This window comes from Passer domesticus, chromosome 2 (genome assembly GCF_036417665.1).
Source record: "Passer domesticus isolate bPasDom1 chromosome 2, bPasDom1.hap1, whole genome shotgun sequence".
NCBI classification, from domain to species: Eukaryota; Metazoa; Chordata; class Aves; order Passeriformes; family Passeridae; genus Passer; species Passer domesticus.
In genome coordinates, this window is record NC_087475.1 from 66022790 (window position 1) to 66041624 (window position 18835).

An 18835-nucleotide genomic window follows, 5' to 3' on the forward strand; every position below is an offset into this window, starting at 1 on the left:
TAAGGTAGAAGATACCCCTGGGTAACAAGAAAGGTATTTCAAACTATGTCACATGAACGGGAGCATTGCCAGAAGCCAGCTATTACTCTGGAAGCACCCTTCAGTGGTCATTCAGTCAGTTTGTGTAGTTTCTTTTTTCTTTTCTTCCCCCTAGGTAGGACCAATTATTGGACACAGATCTGAGAGCACACAGGCAGCTCTCTCTGAGGTCAGGAAACAACTACTTAATGTATCCTGCTTTCAACTCTGCTAATGAATGGGTAACTCCTAGGTTAAAAATTATCTTCCAAGGTTTATGTACTTTATGCTAGAAAGGGCAGGGAAAAAAAAAAAAAAGAGGTCAATTGAACCCCTTCTTGATGTATGTTTAACCTATATGTATGAAATGAAATGGCAGTAATCACAAAATATCTGTCAGTTTGCTAACAAATATTTTTTTATGTACATGCTAACGCCACCACCAAGGAAAAAAATTAATATTGATGTTAATGTAGCTCCTGAGAGAAATTTAAGCATAACTTCTTCTAAAAAGACAAAAGCTTTAATCAAATTTCAGTTTCAATACTTTACAAGATTTTATTCCACATTTCCCACTCTGAGAGATAAAAATGGTGGCAATGGTCAGTTGTGGTTTTGGTTTTTTTTTAAATCAGGTGATTATCTCTTCATTTTACAAAGCTGCCTAAAAATCTGCCCCAAATATAGCAAACATCCCATACTTGATTCTGAAGAAATCACAGTGCCATAAGCTGAAGCTCTCTTTTCTAGTGGCCACAGATAAACATACCAAACAAAATAAAATATGGGGAGAGGGAGAGACAATAAAAGAAGTGTATTGTTAATGTGCCAGATCTGGGGCAAAAACAACACAATGTCTCATAATGTAGCCTCACTTCAGGATTTACAGACGGGTTGGTTAATTTTGAGCACAGAACTCATCAAGTGAGCAGGAAATACAATACAGATACATCCAATCCATGATGCCCATGGCTGAGCCTGTACCTTGAACACCTGCAGAACCCTACACCAGCTCTTTTTCTGCTTCACCACACCCATGTCCCAGAATTTTGCTTATTTTGTCAGAGAAAGAGAGAAGTTGCTATCTTACATAGCCACAAGGATGCAATAATGTACGTACAGTGATGTACAAGTGATTCATGATCAACAGAGTCCTGCTAAAATATATGTTTTCCATCAACAGCTTAGTGTCACAGCCCAGCTTATATCCTTGGACTTGGCATGTCCCACCAAGTGACATGACACAGCCATTTGCAAACAGTGTATTAGGCTGCAAGCAGGCACCTTGAGCACTTCACATACCTTGGAGCTTTGCAGATATTAACCCCCTGCCAGCTCCCCAAACCACTCCTGGATTCCAAATAAAATGAAAATTCCTTTGCAAGGCCTGCCAATAATAAACAGCACAAACGTGTTCATCGCAGCCCTCAAGAGTTCCACTGAACACATCAAACGCCTATTTCCGACACATTTCCTTGGGGCAGTCCTGTGCAGGAGTACAAAGGTGAGGTTTCCCTGCCTCTCTACCACGTGTGCTCCAGTAAAACCACTGTTCTGCACATTTTCTGCACACTGCTCACCCCATCTTGGCCATCCTCTCCGAACCCCTCTTTGTAGCCCATCTATTTGTAGTGGCCACTGCTGTTTCACCAGCTGGCTAACAAACTGAGGCTTTGTAGTCTGCAGCCCATCATAACAGATATCTTCTGGTTTTATTTCTATAGCCCATGTCCACATTTGCAACTCCATATTTGTTATGTATATAAATTTTTAATAAAATTCTATGACACTGAAAACGTAGTACAGCAGTCCAGCAAGTATAAACATCACACTTCAGCTCCTTCAAAGTGTGTCTTTTGTCAACAGAGGGAAAAGGTGGGATTCATCTTTATCCCCCCATTTATCCCAAAACATATATCTAAACTAAATCTAAGTTAGATGAAATACATCCTTTTCTTTAAAGGCAGTTTAAAGATGTTGTAGGCTAAACAAAGACAATGAAAAGGAGATTTCCTACCAATGGGGAGTGCAACAAAGGAACACTACTCAAGATTACCAGCCTGGTGAAACATGACTGAAAAACTGAACAGAGATTTCAATCTCAGCCTGGTCTGGTGCCTTTCTCCAACCCCCTATTTTCTCCTCAAGCACAACAGATAAAGATCTTCTGAAGTGAAGACAGAGGGAGATGGGAAGATAGGTTTAGGAAAAAATATTTGTTAATGTGTCTCTATGATCACACTGAAAGGACTCAGTTTGAGTTATTTTTCTTTCAATTATTTAAAGTAGGATCAGTTTTCTATTAAAATGAAAAATGCATTTTTAAAAGCCTCCTTAATCAGGTCACTGAAAAAATCCTATCACACAAAGGACACATGTAACTGTATACACTCTTGTGACAAAAGAGCAGTCTGCTGACATTTCTCTCACCACAAGAAAAATCAGATGGCATAAAATTTTAAGACTTAGGAGTGGGTATAACCAACATTCTATTCTTTGTTGCAAATTTTGAAGTGCTGTTCCAGTAATACAGAATTACACTTAAGTCTGTATTATTCAAGGTTCAGGTTAAGGGGCCTGGGAAAGCCCAGAAAATAGAAAACATAATAACAAGGGAATTATGAGACATGCTGGGGAGGATGATGTGCAGATAGGCAAGCAACTCTGTAGGGCAACAGGTCAAGTTTAGCCCAGGGTGGAAGCAATTAGTTGAGCTCACAAAAAACTGTGAGTGTGCTTATATAATTATTCCTGAATTCCTCTCTGAAGTACTTCTTTACCAGGTAAAATTTTCAAAAAACATCTGAGTGACTCATAAGCCACTAACTTTTGGAGAAACTTCATCCTCATCTCCAGTTCAAAGGGACTAGTAGTAAAACAGCACCAAGATCACCAGTTATACATCGAGGTGTCAATTCAATTTCTCAAGGCTTAGAGGTGACAAGCCCAGCAGATTTGACTGCTTCAGTGGCAGAATATAATCATCATGAAGACAATAAAATAATTTATCTTTCTAGGATAATGAAGAACTCTACCTATCTTGCAAGGGGTTGCACTATTCACAGGCTTTAGGTCTAATTTCTAATTTTAACACTTTATTTGCTAGCAAAACTTGCTGAGTGATTTCTTCCCTTAAATTGCTCCCCATAAGAACATGGGAAAGAAATGTAAGATGATTTCCTTCTAAATGCTTATGAATGAACATTATTTTTCTCATAAACCCAAAAGCACCTAAGTGGACAAGTGCTTATCAGCATCACAAACTTCCATTGAAATGGCTTCCCTTCCTCCTGCCATGCAGGGATGTGAAAACACAAAAAGTATTCCTTATGTTGGTTTCTCCCTTGGAAGCAGCCTACATTATGACAACTGTACTTTCCTGACCCTCTGTAATGGCCATAGAAAACAGTGTGAAATTGCCTTGCAATTGCCTAACAAAAGCTCTAGGCCTCATGCTCAGTGCCTGCAGCATATGCCAAAAAATATGGCAGCCAAAAGAGAAAACACCTCCTAAGCCTCCAACTCCACACAGAACATCTCTGTTTTACTTCATGATAACAATCTGATCAGCCACAGCCACAGCTTTTGGCAGCCTAGTGCAAACCAGCATTCATGGCAGATTACCAAAAAGCTTCAGTGAGCTCTACATCCATATGTACAATTTCTAATTATCATGCTTCATTTGTTCCAGGGATACCTAAAACTGTAATCACTTGGTGGAACACAAACAAAAAGTCTGGAGGAACTACTCTGGTTAAGTAGTCATCCATCTGATTGCTTATAAAGTTAAAATCTCTTCAAAAAGAGGCATGTGACTGAACAAGAATAGTCATGAACACGTGCAGTGTGAGATTGGTCAGCATACTAATACTGCAATTTGCACAAGAAGCTCAGCTCCTTATTGTAGAGAACCTGCAGCCACTGCTTCACCCAGGATCTGTCTCCACATTGCTACATCTGCACCCAAACTATGCAATCATCTTGCTGAAATGTATCCCACCTTCTGAGGCTCCTGTACCACTGCATTTCTAGATGTTCCTGGCTAAAGCAGCCACCGGACTGCACTGGATACTGCAACGGATGGAATTGACAGACAGAGTAGAACACTTCCATGTGTCCTACTTCTATCTTCCATAAGCCAAGAACACCACTTCAACACCAGTATGTCCAGAGACTCTCACAACTTAGGAAAACAAACATGCCAGAGCAGCTCAGCTCAGTGAGGCCATAAGAGCCCATTCTTGAGCTTCAACAAGCTCAGCACTGGAAATCTTGGCAGGGATAGATGGCTACCTGCTGTGGATTGACTCCAGCCCTGCAACATGAATACTCACAAGCAGACCTGGATCATTTGCAGGCCAAAATCTCCTCCAGGACCTAGATGACAGTGCAGAGAAACACACCTTCAGGGAATTCTAATGGCCAGTCTGCACTCGGGTAAATCTCCCAGTCTACTTCATGGAAACCCCACCAGTTTCATCTAATAAAGTACTTGATGATTAAACAAACACATAATTCTAGATTCTTGCAATATGTCTTAAAAAATGTGATATATTTCTGAAGATGAAAGTAGAAGGCAAAGAATATTCTCAGTCACACATTAAAAAATCTGCTTCAAAGATCCCAAAGAAAGACCTTTTCCCTTTTAAAATAAAGCCACCAAGAACACATTTCTGCCTGGATGATAGGTCTCTCATTAAAACACATAAGGAGAAACAAAAGGCGTATAAAAAGTAACCAAATTGCAGAATGAAATTTAACCTTGATATTCCAAACGAAGCCCCTATTAGAAAAAAAAAAAAAAAAAAGATTCTCAGTTTAGCTTACATTGTAAGTAATGGAATAAGCATAGCTTAAAGCTCCAGCTGGCAAAGAAAGGGCAGCACAGAAAGAACAATTACATAGAAATCATATTTTGATTACTGTAATTCTGTAGGCTCCATAAATCATTACCTTTTTCTCCTGCAGTACTACAGAAAGCACCTTAATTTCATATTACTTTAGGGAAAATTCCTTCTATTACTTAAATTAATTGTGTAACAAATTAAAACCCCATTTTTTTTCCTAAGTTGTTGCTGGATGTATAGCACTTGTTTACAGTCTTAATTTCTCTGCTAACAGCCTTCTCTTTGTTCTTTCCCTATAGCTGTTCAAATCTGAAAGCCAATATTTTTTTTAATGTAGTTGCATCTATACCAACACATCTGCCCATTTCCTCCAAATCCTAGTTTTCTAACTTTTATTCTTATTTTTCTTATTTTATCCTGCATGTTACTCCCTATTATACTTAATATTCATATTCACAATTCTACTTGACAATCACTATGTCCAAATTTCAATTCCCTCTCAACAAAGCATTCCACCATTAAGTATATGTTAGCATATGAAATATAAATACATTCTAATATATCCTTCATTTGGTAGGACAGACACAGGCAGTACAAATATTTCTGTAGTAAAGAAATTGCTGGCACTGTGATGCTCACAATATTGTCCTATATCTTTAAATATGAAGCACTATTTATAAGAACTATTTCTTTAAAGTGCAAAAGTCTGACTGCATCTATATCACACCCAGAGACCAAAGATTGCTGACTTGAAAACAACTCCTTCATAGGCGAACCTGAACTTATTTTACATTGCTAAAATGACATATTTTTAAATAAAATTTTAAGATTGAATTTGCCTGTATATGCTCATTAAAAAACAGGATTACTCCTCATGTTTTTTATGTCCATATTCAAGTGGACATATGTCCATATTTTATGTCAGTATTCAAGTGTCCATAACTGCAATGAAAAATACAGAAAGAGTATAATTAAGAGGGTGGTGGATTCAATGATAACTAGACTGTGGTGGTTTAAAACACCTATCCTGTGCAGTCAGGATAGGTTTCAGCTTATACTAACTTCGACAGGCCATACAAATCAACATATACTTCAAATGAGTGGTGAATAAAAGCTCTTAATGAGTTGCATGATACTGTACATTCTGATGCAAATCTTGATCTCGTGACCATATTGGACAGGAAAGCCCTGACAAATTCTAGCAAGCATTAGCGAAGCAGAGTGTGCATCCCTGCCCTAAAACACCCAGAGTTCAGCATCTTAATCTTGCACTGCTAGAGAGCAGGACTAACTCTGGACTTACTAACATATGCATACCACTCTGCTGACTCTGTAAAGAGGCAGCTACCTCTGGCAAAAGGGGATTTAGTAACATATTAAACCAACACACCTGTTTCCTCAGTAAATGACAGTCAGAACTTGTTTTTTCAAATATGGTCATTACTACATTACTACCATCTCCAAGTAGAGCTTAGGGACAAAACCTGTGACAAGCAGACTCAGCAAGTTTAGATACACTCTTTAAAGGAAAAAAAGGCATGCTTTTCCACTGGAAAAGAGAGTATGTTCAGACCCTTGTCCTCACATGGGCTCCTTTGCTTTGCCAATGCCCCAGTGAGTACACTGGAGCAGAAGACTCCCATACTGTGGAGGAGCAGCAGTTTCTGCATCATACCCTACCCTCAGCACAGAGAAAGGGAGTTCTAACCATCAACAGCTCCCAGTTTTTGTTACCACACATTGACACTGTGCATCCAAATAATCAATTGCAGCACATACAGATACAATGCACCTAGCTTTAAACTGGTTAGTTTAAAAACTTATCTGGCAGTGGCAATGCAGAACTCAGTATGAACACCTGCAGTGTTTCAGCAGATCAATCTGAATCCCAAACTGTTGGAGCTACAGTCTTATTGGTACCTTGTTGAGATGGTAAATTCAGCTCAGGTACCTCTCTACAGTCATTATTCGGTCTTAGAATCAGTCTGCTGTGATTGACACACAGCATCCACAAGAATAGAGGATTTTGGTGTGCTTTGATACAGACCAGAATGATTATGAATATTCAAAATAGTTTCAGAAGTACTTGTTAGCTTACCAGATCACCTTCTCTAGAAGTACAAAAAGATTACATTTTATTTTCAGGCAAAACCAACCTGGTTACCTGGAACACTAATACAATATTTTTGGATACTCTGTTCAAACCAAATCATGTCTATTAAGCTGTAAAATAGCTTCTTATTACATGGTATGCAAAATTTGAAACACTTCATCATGGCTGCATATGAAAATATAAAGTACATTGATTTGATGTACAGTATGACATTATGTTATATTTTAAAAAATGCAACCAGGCACAAACACAAAAAGAAAATACGGCATGCACGTGCACGCACTGTCTCTAAACAGAGATGCCTTCAGAAAGAAATCTCCGGAGGCAGCCTTGCCTTTGTTACGCAAAGGGGATAGCTGGCATCTCTACAGACACTGCATGTCTGAACAAACAGGCTGCAATTTCTTGTTTTATTAGAGCACTATCTCTGGCTATTGTCTGGACCTGCCTCTCCAGCTCCCCCTGAAATCCTTGCAAGGAGAGAAAGGCCTCTTCAGTGCAAACTCGGTGCAAAAGCTGAGTACTCTCAGCTGATTTCTGAAGAAGCCTTTCTCTCCTGGGTATAGGCCTGCGAGCATCCTGCCTTCATTCCCAGCATCACAAAGCCACTGATTCAGTGGAAGATCACTTTGTCTTGACATGCACACCACCAATAACTACTCACACAAAGCAATAGAGAGCATGTATGAATTCTGGAGATTTTCCCTTAAAATTAAGAGGATGCACTTTGTGGGGGTTTTGTTTGTTTGATTTTGTTTTTTAAAAAGATAGAAAAACAACTTACTTCTGAAAAATCCTGTGGTTCCCCACTAGCTTTTACTTAATTCTGAGTGACAGGGTTTAGTAGTTTAGGGGTTTTAGTGGTACTGCTGGGTTGATAGGTAGACTTAATGATCTTAAAATTTTCATCCAACCTTGATGGTTCTATGATTCTATGAAACACTAAAGCATTTGCCTAATGATTTGGTTCACCACTCCTTGCATGTTTTGCCATCTCAAAAGAAGATTGTTTTGATGGTGTAATCATTGCATGACAGCCACATTTAACTTGTTAATCAAATATTTGTTGTAAGGGATGCCATTTACTATGGTAGAACATGAGATGTAATCAGCTCTACTGACAAGTTTTATGGGATAGTAATCCCAATACATTAAGGTACACAACCCATTATTTCAATGATCTAAATGCACATCTCCTATCCCATGCAAACCACCATTATGTGTAAGGTACTTAAAATGTTTAACCCACTTTTGATCTAGTGAGAATCAACTTGCAGCACGATGTTCCATACACAAGAGCAATTAAGCTATGTTTTCATCACTTGTTATGCCAATTCCAAGGTAAATCAATCACTAACACTAGTGCTACTTTCTAAATTAAATGGGAGAATGTCCTTTATTAAACAATTTAAATTATTTAAACAGTTATTAAAAATTACTAGAATATTGTTAAGTATAAGACATAAAACTTTCTCTATTTTATAATGTGTGTAATGCTATACCTATGGTTCTTTTCTCATGCACAGATTTAGATATTTTTCTCCTAAATAGCACAGATATGCATATAATTTTTCACCTTGTTTTTTTATTATTTTCTTCATTTTAATGTTTAGATGGTTATCACAAAATGCACAGTCTGTTTCAGCATATTCAAACCTCCAAGAAAAATCTGCCTAAGTGCTAATGGAGATGTCACGCTGGAATGTCATTGTACAAATTAAATGGGCTGGTTTTATAAACTGCCTTTTCTCTGCTGCTAAGCCTCTAGTCAGCAAAATGTGTTATTATTATTTTTAAAACAGTAGCTGGAAAGCTGTTTGTTCATTCACTGATCAAATCTTAGCCTGAGGAGCCCATGAATGTAGTTCTAAGATGCCTTCAGGGTGTTTAATTATGGGATGCTGTAGATAGGGAGAATACATGTTTTTGCACATGGTCACATCACCACTTGTGCTTGCACAGACAATGGGTTCAGCCAGATGAAATGAAGAGGTGGGACTTTCCCTGTGGTGGGCAGCACAGTTTCCTGTTTCCTCCAGCAGCCAGAGGAGAGAAGGCCCATCTGAACTGAGTGGGAAGCAGTTCAACTCACCTGAACCAATACAGCACCTCAAGGTCTCAACTGGAGAGACTCCACTTCCCTCCCACCTCCTCCAGTCCTTGCATTCCTAAACGCCTGGTCTCCCTGCCGCTCATCCCTGGTAAACCAGTTCAGCACCCTACCACTCACTTAGCCTAAAACCCCACTGGCTTTCTGCCAGAACAGTTAGTTGAATCAACCTAACATTCTATAAACTAGGGTGACATGAGATAGGAAAGGATGAGGGAGGGAGAGGGGGATCTTGCTTGCTTGGCAGTACTAAGTCATCAAGTCAAATTTGACTGTATAATTGAACCACATTTTAAGGGAGGAACCTAACCACTGTAAACTCCTTAAACAGATGCTGGAGAGAATTAACAAACTCTAGACAGCTAATTGGCCTGCATATGAGCTAAAATGTCCTCTAGAGGTACCTACATTTCCTCAGTAAAACTCTGGAAGCATCACATTTAGTTTTAAGAACAAGGTGGCAAGGATTTTGGATTCTCTCTCCCCCTCCTACTTCTCTCACCCAAACATAATCTCATTCATTAATCTAAATTAAAACTTAGGGATGGATTTAGCCCCAGCTGTAAAACAGTACACCTTTATCATAGTCCAGCCACTTTATGGTCTTTTCATACCTCTTTCTTATATTATTCTTTTAAAGTACCCTAATTCTAGATAGCTAAATTGAAAGAAAAATTTAAAAATTTTGAGTTTGTCTTCCAGCTCTGATTCTTCTAATTTTACCAGCCATTATGGATATGAATCTCTATGTTCCAGCCTATAATAGTCATACAGAGCAGGAAGAGAGAAAGCAACAGCTTGCAGCTGTTTTGCCATGAGCCAAGGTAATAAATGGTAATAGATTTTGTGAGCAGCTGACAAAGCCTTCTATGAGATCTCCCCAGAATCCTACTATGAGACAGACTTACAGTTCTACTTACAGTTGGTGTTTCCTAGCCATGCTTCATTTCCATGTGGAACACGGAAAAGAGTCTCTAGCCCTCAGCTATCAGTGATTCACACTAATTTGGAAATGCTCCTTGCATATAAAATTTGTAAGGCACTCACATTTGTGGTAGTTTGCACACTTGAATACTAGAGTTTTGCTTCTCCATATGAATGAAGTAACAGGGAATAGATTTTTTTTTTTCTTACTGCCACAATATGAACCCTGCACTTACCTAGTTTGATCCATGACAGTATGAACATAATCAGCATTCTGGGCTGAATTAGGGTAACCTGCCAGCAGCTTGAAGTATGTGATCCTTCCTTTCTAGTCATGAAGAGACACACGTGCAGTGTTGGGCCCAGTGCTGAGACCAACACGCAAGGGACAAGGACATACTGGAGCAAGAAAGGCCACAAAGGTGATTAAGGAACTGGAGCACCTAACTTTTGAGGAGAAATTGAGAGAGTTGTTATTGTTCAGCCTGGGGAAGAGAAAGCTTGAGTGGGAAACTTAACAGTTCTTCTAAGTACCTGATGGGTAGGTGTAATGAGAGAGAGTCAGGCTCTTCTCAGAGGTGCTCAGAGACAGGACAAACTGAATTACAAGATGCATTCAAACATGACAATAACACTTTATTGTAAAGGTGTCCAAGCTTTTCATCAGACTGTTCAGAGAGGGTGTAGAAGTCTCCACCCTGGGGATACTTCCAACCTGACTGGACTCATTCCTGGACAATCTGCTCTAACTGATGCTGCTCTGCACAGGGGTGGGTATCAGACTAAACAATCCCCAGAAATGGGCCCAGCTTTGTTATTCCATGAGTCTGTGGCTTGCATGAAGTCACACACCAAGTGTGAAAAATTAGCAACTTCATTTCAAAGCCATCCTTTCTCCACTTAGAGAGACAAACAGAACTGGAAAGTAACAGATTCTTTTCTATTCATATTATTTATTATACTCCTAAAAGCTGAGAATATTCAGAATATTCAATATATCTTTAACTTCACAGCTAATATTTTCATTGCATTTTGTGTATGGACATGCATATAAACATATGTGATCAGGACACCCTATGCCCACGTAAGTATTTAGAAAAATGTAGATAAAGGTTCATAAAGAAGTGTTTGCAGTATTTTGCTTTCAATTTTGTAGTCCAGTGCTCAACTCCCTATTTGCTCTAATCATTTAATGTATTAAAGGATTATATATATAAGATAAAATTTTTCCTTGCACTTCTAAGCATTTTTTTTATCTGAATCACAACTTCTTGGTATTTCATTTCATCAAAAATTATCTCTGTATTCTTTCTCAACTATTTAGATAAAAGGAATGGCCACTGCAAATGAAAGGGGCTTGCCAAATTTACACTGAAGAAAAAAGATAACACAGTCTTACGTGTATTAATTTTCTTAACTCATTAAAGCTGTTCTCAGTGTCTACTACATATTTTGCAGCAATTGAGCTTATAAAGAAATAAAGTAAAACCATGAACCACCTCCAAGCTCCAGGAAAGGTGAAATATAGAACTTGAATTTACGTTTTCTGAGCAATACATAGGTAAACTTTAAATAAATGCACTGAAATTACTGCATAAATGTTTTTAATATCATTCGTAACTACATTTTTCCACAACATTAATTTCAGCAAATAAAGTCATATGTGGAAGTTACAGAACTATGTACGTAGATGAAACTTTTTTTTTCTGAGTTCCACTAATAGCCAAGATGTGCCATGACATAAATGGAGAAATGAGCACCTCAGGAGAGCAATTCAACTCATCTATTAGCTTGTTTCTGAGACTGAGATGAATCACCCTTATTTAACCTCCATTAACTACAAAGGGATCCCAAAACTACCATTAGATTTGCAACCATATATTTGGACATTTTTGTTAAAACATGAGACTCCCATCCTTTCTATTTTCCTTCTGAATTTAAAAGAGCAACATTTGTCTGGACATTGAGAATATTTTTTGTTATAATGTAATAAATGAGCAGACTGCAAAAACATATGACTCTTCAGATCTTGCATTTAAAACCTCAAAAACTAAAAGTTCCCAGGAAAGTATGCTACAAGCTCCCCCCAAAGCTAGTTAAATCTTCAGAAAAATTAAGAAACTAATAAGAGTACAGGACAGTGTACCTGTGCTAGCTTGATCTAGCTAGCACCCAAACATTAGCAATTAAGGGATTGAAATGTGGGTTTTAGCAATGCTTGTTATTTGTATAGCGTGTATAACCTCAATGCACAGAAAGCTTGTGCCTGGACAAACGTATGTTGGAATTCATGCTGTGGCTTCTGCTGCTCTAAGAAATGCAGCTAGATTGAAGTAAAACAAATATACTAGCACAGGCAATTAATCATGCCTTTGTTCCTCCTGTGTATCCTATTCTATGTCATTTAGCACACAACCTTGTATTTTGGAATGAAGCTGAACAACACTGCCCAAAGGGGAATTCTCGGAGGTAATGTGTTTGTGAAGGGGAAAGTAATTTTTTTTTTTTTTTAGCAAGAAATAAGACAAGGACTACTAAACTAGGTAAGTAAGAGAAGGATTTTAAAAGAAGCCCAGAAAAAGACATATTAAAACAAAAAAGGAAGAAAATCTGCATTTGCTCATGGACACTACATTGCACTGAAAGCCCACCCCATACACTTCATTTTACCCTTAATCCTTAAGCTTGTGTTTATCAGCTTCTTGACAATCTCTTATCAGTGTTACACTGGAAAGGTGGGTTGGGCTGAAAGCTGTAGTTTCAGGTACTGTGATCAGTGAGAACTAAGTTGACCTAAAAAGCATTCTGAAGAAGTGGAAATATCTCTTGATCATCTTTTCCCTCTAAATGACTATTTTTCATCAAAAATTGGTCTTTCTGATGCAGAAGAAAATATATTTTATATTACTATAAAATATATATTTAAATATTTTATACTGTTAATATATCTTTAATATATTAAATATATAAAATATCTTTGTATTAATAAAATGAATATATTTATTTTTAATATATTTTAATATATTAAAAATCTTTTAAATACTTTTTAAAAATGACTGCTTCTTGAAACAGTATACTCTCAGTCTCCCCTCAGTGTAGCTGACTGGATAACAGTGTCCATGAGCACTGGTCAGGGTAAGGAAGTATTTATGCAAAGCTAAGCACTGAAGGAGGAATACCTGCTTTTCTTCAGGTGGAAAGCCAGTTCAGGCATGTCAAGAATCCAAAAGTTAAGACTTAACTGTGAGCCATGCTACTCACCAAAGCAACCTCAGCAATATAAGGGGGAAAAATAGGAGTGAAGCAGGAAAGACAGACATCCCATAATCAAAACAGAAAGTCACCCATATCCCCTCACTTGGTGTCACGGGACAGCACATCCACAGAGAAGCCAGAAGTGTGATGAACATGACATCTCCCTCTGATCTGCTGAACTCCTCCAAGCAAGACACTAACCAGGCAGGACATGTCTTGGATAACCTCTGTGGGAATAATTTTGTTGAAAGGGGGGTAGAAATCTGCCTAGTCTGGTTCCACATTCATTTAAATAAGGATGGAGATATTTCACTTGATTATGTCAGAATAACCCTGATCTAGGTAATAACAACACAATAAATAATGGAATTCTATAAAAATATTGTCACCTACATTTATATAAAATATTATTTTAAGAGTATCTGGCACATAATGCAATTTTGAACATAAAGAAATAAATAAAATATGGAAAATTTAATGTTTTTTTAACTGTTAAATACAAAAAATCAATTGGGTCAAATTTGTTATGTTTTCGTGTTCTTTTTGGTTGTTTTTTTCCAAGTGCTGCTTACTTATAGAATTCTTTGTAAAAACTTCCCTGAGGTGAAAAATGTTAAGATAACATTAAGATTAGAAAGATATACTTTACAAGAATGTGTGTAGGTGGGAAAGGGATAAGATTTTATGTTGAAATACTAAACAAATAATAACTACTGACTATATGAAAAGCTATAACAGTCCAGAGGTTTTGAATTCTGTACCATTCAGGTTTTGTTTTATCTTCTTTGAATTCTTGGCTTCTCACTATGTGATTTAAAGGTCCTTCTATGACTTTCTCAATAGCACTTCTTAACTTCCTTAAGGATCTTAGAGTAGGGTCAGGGAGGAGTAAGGACTGTTTCTTAAATATACAATTTGAAAGAAGAGAACTGATAAGAATTCTTACAAATTATATATTCTCTTCTCATTTTTTTCTCACTAAGTTTCCAGGAGAGATTTGCTGCTGTCTCTAGATGCAGGCAAAATCAGTAATCGTTGAGAGTTTCTACAAATTCCTGCTCTATTGATTTCAAGACCAAAAAAGGCATTTGAAATTATTTAGTCTGATCTTCTGTACTGTGAGAACCTAGTAGTCCATTCAGTAACTTTGTGTTGGATGTAGTTTCACAGGTGGGCTTTTTTTCTTTAAGATACCTGTTCTTGAAGACATCAGAATTCACCACTTGCCTTGGAAATCTGTTACCAGTTAAGATCACCCACTCTTAAAAACTACATTCTTATCTCTAAGCTGAATTGTTCTGCATTCAAATTCCAACCACTGATCCTTGTGATACCACTTCCTAACATATGTGGAACACAGAAATCAAGCATCCAAAAATTGCCAGCAGACCAGAAGCAGCTTACCGTCTTTGTTTAGCAAAATCACCATTACTGTTATGTTTCATGAAACAAGGCTTCTCAGGAAATTATACTTCCCAGCTTTCGTGAAACTTGACAAGTTCCACAATCCTTCAAACAAAACATTATAAACTGTCCAAACTGTCAACTTCATGAAACTCAGCGTTTGCTAAATGTTTAAGATCATTTTGTGATGCATTGCTATGTCAAATGCTGTAGAAAAAAAAAGCCTATATTAACTCTTTACAGTTATCTGCATACCTAATACTCAATCTTACCACTCAGTCTTTTTGGGGTCATCAAACATAACCAAAAAAACCCCTAAAAACCAAAAAAACTAATCCCCCCCCAACAAAAAAAAAAAAAGAAAAAAAAGAAAAAAAAGAAAAAGCTCACAAACAAACAACCACAAAAAAAACCCCAACGAAAAACAAACAAAAACCCCTTCACAAGTCAAGTCTAATTCTTGAAAGAAAAAACCTACACAAAAATTATGTTCAAGAGTACTCAAAAGGTATGAAAACCACAAGACTTAAACAAAGAATATATAGATATAGACGTTTTACAAGATATTTTTGCTTCAATGTCGATATATTCCATTCAAAGAACAGAATTGAGGAAGTGCAGGAAAAAACAGTGTAGAAGCTATTTTTTTTACCTAAATTGCACATTCTGTGTTGATGAGGGACTAATCAAGCAAATCCATGCATAGTCAAATCAGGTTCCATCTGCATTTGCAAAAGTCCATCCCAGCTAGGAAAAGCAGCTCCATCCCAAAGACCTTGCATGTAGCGGCTACTGCACTTGCAGACAATCTTACTAAAAATATTAGTCAAGTCCACAGAGGATTTAGATTCATTCTCTTTTGGTTGTGGAAGCCAAAGGAAATCTGTTCAACAACAAACAGATTCATCACACATAAGAGGAATCTCTGAGGTGCCCCAGTTAAATGAAGTTTCCCTAGAAGCTGACAGCATCAGAAAGTAGGGCAGTCACTTGAGATCTCAGTAACATGGTAACATGATATTGATCCAGGAATGTCTCCTCCTCAGAGGTTTAGATTAATCTAGGACCTCAAAACAATGAATAAGGCCTGCTTCATGTGTGTGTAATTAAGGGAAGTTTAAAGAACCATGAAAAATCAGAAGTTGCATACTTAAGTTATTTGCTTTAATAGGTGGTTACAGTAGCAATTGAGGGAAGGACACAATTTTATCATATTATTTCAAACAGAGTTCCTATGATTGATGATTATCAAACTACTTGAAATAATAGCAGTAACTACAAAGAGACTAACAGTCTAAAACTACATTTTTAAGTACTCAATATATTGAAATTTTTATAACTTTAACACTTCATTCAATGTGTTTGCATTTCTCAGGTCTAGATTCTTTTGAGGCTTCTTTCAATTTTCTAGCATGCTAAGAGTAGCAAAATGCATTTTCTCAGAAACAGATCTCTTGAATAACAGAAAAAGAGAATTAGTTAATGGCTATTTTGAGGGATACAGTGAGGAAACTCAATGAAGAGAAAAAAAGACTGACCTCATAAAAAAAAATATCTCTCTGTCTCATCCTCTTTCCTAAAGATTTAGTAAACATTTGCACATTAAGTGGAATATGGTGCCAATATATTTTCATGGGCTGATCAAAATAAATCACATAATCTTGAATTTACTTGTGCTATGAACCTAACAATTCAGTAAAGGAGTTTAAATAGCAGCATAATTTGGGTTGGTAGAGACATGATACAGGGAATCACTGCAGGCTCACTACCTTGGTGTAGAGATATGGGTGGCTGGGTTGTGTATGTTGAATGGGGAATAGGAACACAGAAAATAAGATACTTTACATGTCAGAAGTGCATTAGTACTTCTTCTTTTAAAGAATTATTTTCCCTTAAATAAACAAGTGACTGAATAAAACTTTTTTTTTATTGTGATCTGTTCCTCCACACTTCATAATCTGAAACTCAAGAATTATGCATTTTATGATTCAGGGCAGAACAACACTGGGAAAATGATCCTGCTTATTTGAATCTAGCCCAGTTGTGATCCTTCAACAAGTCAGAAGTAGTACATTTTAAAATAAGAACTAAGCATATAGTAACTGTGCAACTTAAAGAGACCCACAGGACTCTGCTGTACTATTGCTACAATACTTGCAGGACAAACTACTAAATTACCTTCTGCCTATCTTTAAGTGTCGGGGAGGGGAGGGGAAAGGTGAGCTAGATTAAAGTATTTGAGCTCATAGGCTGGCTGATGAATCCCAAGGAAATCCTTTATTTTTAGGCCCCTTCAACCACTGCAGTCATAAAACTTTGGTTTAATGCATAAAGCCTGCCTATTCCAGCTACTCTTTCCTCTTCTTGACTGTGTTTTTTCATTTTTTTCAGTTTTTCCAGTTTTTTTACTGTGGAAAAACAGTAACAAAAGCAGTACTTTGCTTTGTCTCATTCCCACTTGCCACTGGTGTACAAACAACAGGATTCTGCAGGAGCACAGGTTAACTCACACTTCCTGCAGCCTAAAGGTAACAGCAGTTTTATAGGAAGTATCTATTTAAGATTCCTCAGGCAGCACAGAAAACTGAGCACAGGTCTCAAATATCTGCAACACATACAATAGGCAATGATTTAATAAGTAAAAGCAAGACACTGGCAATCTCATATCCTTTCCTATGTTTAGTGCAATACCCAAATCAGCCAACAAGCTTGAAAATGTCCACTTCATTGATTAAAATGTACAACTTGCCAGTGCAGAACACTGCTCTGTTTAATACTTACATGATTTATGCAATTTTAAGTACACATTAAATGGAAATTATGGGCAAAATTGGATTAGAATTCAGAGCAATTGTTACTATGCCACATCTAAATTTACTCATCCTCAAGGCTATGAACAAAACCTAAATTTATTATGGCTATTAATTTAGCACTTTAAGGACCTCCACTTGATTAGGATTAATGCAGGACGAAGTCCCACCCAAAATGCCCACTAGAGAAGCTCTGTCCTTTGGATCTTGAATGTACAACACTGCATCGTCTATCTCTAAAGAAGAAGCTGAGTGTGATGCACTGTGCATCTGACCAGAAAAGAAAAAGTTATTGTTGAGTTTCCTTTCCACTAGAATCTTGTATCTCTACCCAAAACACTCTCAGTGCAATTCTCTCAGGAGGAATGTATCTGAGCATACTGTACTACAAATGCTTTACGGTCATGATGAGCCAGTTTAATGGCACAGACATTGACTGAATTCAGCACAAAGCCCAGGAAAGTCTTGAAATAATATAGAGAGTACCTCAGTATTTTTTTTTAACTGGCTACACTGTCTCAGGCTTTGAGTTCACAAGTTCTGCCTAAAAACCAGACATTAGAATAAGAAATCAAATACTTTGAAGGCCATAAATTAAAAATTTCTAGGGCAAAATAGTTTCAGAGAGCTGAATAACCTTTTAGCTATGAGAATCTTAACTTGCACACGTGCTCTTGAACAACACAGTAGTGAGTAAAAATAATTTCTCACCGATTTCAGTGATGGAGGCTCAAACCAAAAACCTTGAGGCACAAAGAGCCTCAGTGGAGGCACTGGGCTTTGAATTAGGCTTCAAGTGTTTCTTTAAAGGTATCCTTATAATTCCCTCTCTCATTATTATGTTATTCCCTAACTACAAAGCTTCAGAGAGGCAGCAAAGTGTGTGGTAACAGCATTCCTAGAGTCTTGAAGAAAATGTGCATTATACAGCAGTGACAGAAGTGCAACGCTGGTACTTATAGTTAAGAGTTACTGAGATTGGAATCCTGGCAAACATTCAGGGCAATGGAGTATCAAGCTGACTGAATTAATGTTTTACTAATGACTTGAACTTAAACAAGTCAAAATCCTTCTTCAGGAAGGGGAAATTTTTTCTTGTCTTTTAAAAGAGCTTCCTAAGGGCCTACTGCTAAATGAAATATTTTCTAGTAATAAAACCAAAATCTAATTAGTTGAATCTGTTAAAGAAAAATTAACTGAAGGAAACCCCAGAGAAAACAAGCCACACAATACCAGTCTAAGATATTCTGACCTAGACCAAACCCAAACAATCAACACAAGTCTAATTGATTCATTTACTCTAATAGGATTTTAACTCTACTTGGTATCATTCCTGGCTTTTAATTTCATAGAA

General features: G+C 37.2%; 1 protein-coding gene and 1 long non-coding RNA gene across 3 annotated transcripts in view; one reads left to right on the forward strand and one right to left on the reverse strand.

Moving 5' to 3' along the window:
• The window catches only part of FREM2 (FRAS1 related extracellular matrix 2), a 118683-nt gene that overhangs the window by 81300 nt on the left and 18548 nt on the right, over positions 1-18835 (reverse strand). The window lies entirely within an intron of this gene.
• On the forward strand, positions 10049-11472 carry LOC135294105 (uncharacterized). Of its 2 annotated transcripts, XR_010356258.1 has the most exons (5): positions 10049-10122; positions 10345-10434; positions 10660-10782; positions 11026-11096; positions 11337-11472. It is a non-coding gene; the product is annotated as an uncharacterized LOC135294105 (long non-coding RNA). The 2 variants fall into 2 exon arrangements; XR_010356259.1 differs by lacking the exon at positions 10660-10782.